Source organism: Phaethon lepturus, unplaced genomic scaffold (genome assembly GCF_000687285.1).
Source record: "Phaethon lepturus isolate BGI_N335 unplaced genomic scaffold, ASM68728v1 scaffold51782, whole genome shotgun sequence".
Classification (NCBI taxonomy): domain Eukaryota; kingdom Metazoa; phylum Chordata; class Aves; order Phaethontiformes; family Phaethontidae; genus Phaethon; species Phaethon lepturus.
The window spans coordinates 1-3,074 of NW_010526561.1; positions in this window are offsets into that span (position 1 = coordinate 1).

The following is a 3,074-nucleotide window of genomic DNA, read 5'->3' on the forward strand; positions in this document are numbered from 1 at the left end:
TGCCGCCTCCAGAGTCGGTGGCGGGAGCTGAGTCCCACGCTGCTGGAGCTGCAGCCATGCCATCGCTGGCCCAGCTGAGCAACCTGGGCAAGGTGGCAGCGCCCTGCAGGAGAAGCGCAGCTGAAAAAAATGCAAGCAGGCAGGCTGCCCCCAAGGAATTAATCACGGATTCACCTCCAAAATCCGTAAAGGGGCCCCTGCCAAGGGTTACTCCGGCAGGTGAGAGGTGGGCGCCGTGCCCATGTGTTGGCAGAGCGAAGCTGTCCCGTGTCTGCCCCAAATAACGAGAGTGGAAATGGGTTCAGTGTTTGTATCTGGAACAAAAAAATTAAGTGACGAAGCCAATCTCATGATTTTGAGAAGACTGAAACGTGACTGAATACTGAAACCCCTAGGCAAGAATCCATTAAATTAATCGCTAATTTACTCTTTTTTTTCCTTCTTCCTTAAACAAACTACTGAATCCTGCAAAAGTCTACTTCAGTTGGGGAGTGAGAGTGAGAGGAAGCTTAACATTACTGTGAAAGTTGAAGAGGAGAAAAGGAAATAAAGAACTTTATGCCTTTCGAGGAGATTCACTGAATGTGGGGTTCATCCACCTCTCTACAATAAGGACCTTTCCCTCTCGCTTTATGAACCACAAACCTTAACGTGTGCTCATGACAGTAATGGGATGGAATGACAGTAAATGATTTTCTGTATCGGCTTCTCTCCTTTTAGTTGACACACCCTGCTGCCGCTCCCTTTCTTTTGTTTCTAGCAAGTGTTGCTCTTCTGTCCTAAGGCAGAGACCTAGCAGTGAAAATGGCTGTTTAATATTAAAAGAGAAACAAAAAAGGGAGACAAATATATAGGCTTTTTTGCATACAGCATTTCAAACATCTGAAACCCCCCTTCTCCCCTCAGGAGTCTAATTTACAAGGTAAATAATGGAGTAAAAACCGTACGGAGCTCATCTGGCCGAAGGCAAAATTCCCTTTTGCCCACAACACTGCCGAAGTAAACTGACTGTTTTTGCTGGAAAGGCTGCCCCTTCAAGTGGCTGAAAATACAAATGAGCACAGTGCCTCCCTCCTGAAAACCAGTTAATTCAAATACCAGTACTATTAAAAGCTGTAGCTGATGGTGAAAACTGGCATGGGCAGAAAGGATGTCACTGTCTTATAGTTCAGCAACGTTTAAAACGCCTTCAATTTTTTCTTGTCTTAATACAGTTTCATGGTAAAGCCTGTTAACATTTTATAATAATGTAAGTTATGTAAGTTTTATTGTAATAGCATGCTTTGAAGAAACTTACCTGCTGGAAAGTTTCCACCTCAGTTCTGTCTTACCAATCATTTTTGCCATTTTTAGTGGTCTGTTATTGCATTACTTCCCACTGCATTGCACAAATCAGTTTTATTTTCTGCTATCCTTTATGCTAGTGGCCATGAATTATAGCTCCCAAACAACATGTTGCTCTTCCGCCTTTAAGAAAGTGGTGCTGTATTTTTCTTTCTGTGTATCCACTTTCTTCAGATTCACAGAGTTCATGTTCCCAACAACATGGTACTGACTTAATTATTTTGTAAATTGATCAACAATTAATGAGGTCCGAGGCTATGGAAATAGGAAAGAATGGTCTGATGTTAGCTAGTGAGATGAATAAACTACTCCAAGTTAGCTGCCTCCCAGTAACTCCTGTACTGTAGATGCAAGGTGCTTGGGAGAGGCTCACCCTTCCGTACCACACTCCTTGTGATTTCGCTAGATTGTAAGACCTGTGCTCACGACAGTGCCCAGGAGATGAAGGGTTTATACACACGACTTCTCTGAAGCGGCCGGTGGGACCCACACATCTGTTCTTTCAGGGGCAGAAGGGAGCACCTTCCTGTAGCATTGCAAGAACTGGGTGATCACTGCGGGAGCTTTACTGCTGTCCATGTAAAGCTTCCTGCTAGCGCTAAGCGCTTTAGCAGCTCTGAAGACTTTTTCTTCAGAGACGCAGAACTTTTATCCCAATGGTTTCTAGGTACAATAAGGGCTTTGCTACTTCTCCGGTCGTTCTGGGGATGAGATCCAACTGGGATGAAAAAAAACAGTCAGCACTATGCTGTGTTTTGGGGCGGACCAAGACACAGAACACTAAGGTGGCTGCTGTGTTGAGAAAAAACCTGAAACGTTATTTGAAGCACCGGGAGCCTAAGGAACCACAGTGGTACCAGCCTCGTGCCCGTAACGGCACAAAAGTAGTGTTGGGGGGAAGCAATTTTCACTCCACCCACACCATTGCCTACCATAAAGTATTGACAAGCAGCAGTCATCATCCCTGGCTGGATTCGGGGAGGTCACTTGGCTCCTTGTATTTTTTAAACCCAGCCTACTCGAGGTCGATGTCCACAGAGATGCCATTGGTGTAGTCTATCGGATGCAGCTGCGGGAGCGCTCCTCCAGCCCACAGAGACGCCATGAACTTTGCCAGTGGGAAATCAAGCTGTTCTCACAGCGGTCACGGGGGCACAAAAGCTGTTACGTGATGTGCTGCCTCTCCAGAAGGAAGAGAAGGCAGCGCTGAAGGAGGTCCCTTTTGCTGCTCACGGTTATAGTGGTTGTACAAGCCCAAGGAACGGGCCCGCGTGAACCTCATGAGGTTCAACAAGGCCAAGTGCAGGGTCCTGCACCTGGGTCAGGGCAGCCCCTGGCATCAGCGCAGGCTGGGGGATGAAGGATGGAGAGCAGCCCTGCCGAGAAGGACTTGGGGGTGCTGCAGGTGGTATCAGCAAACCCGCTGCTGTGCGTGTCTCGCAGTTTGTAGTGGAGTTATCAGAAGGGAGAAGGAAACTGTAAGTAGCTGGAGCTCGACTGGGCTCTGACTCGCACAGCGCAGTGACCGAACAGCTCCATCCGGGCTGGGGATGCACCTGCCCTGACCTGGTCCCTGAGACAACCCAAAGCTGTAAGTTCATGAAGGCGTAATTAGCTTCTCATTATTATATTAATGAGAACTGAAATGTGACAAGAAACTGAAAAAAAATTATATATAAAGCTTGGCACACTAGCTTCCCCCCCCCCCCCACAAAATCCTTACTACGCGC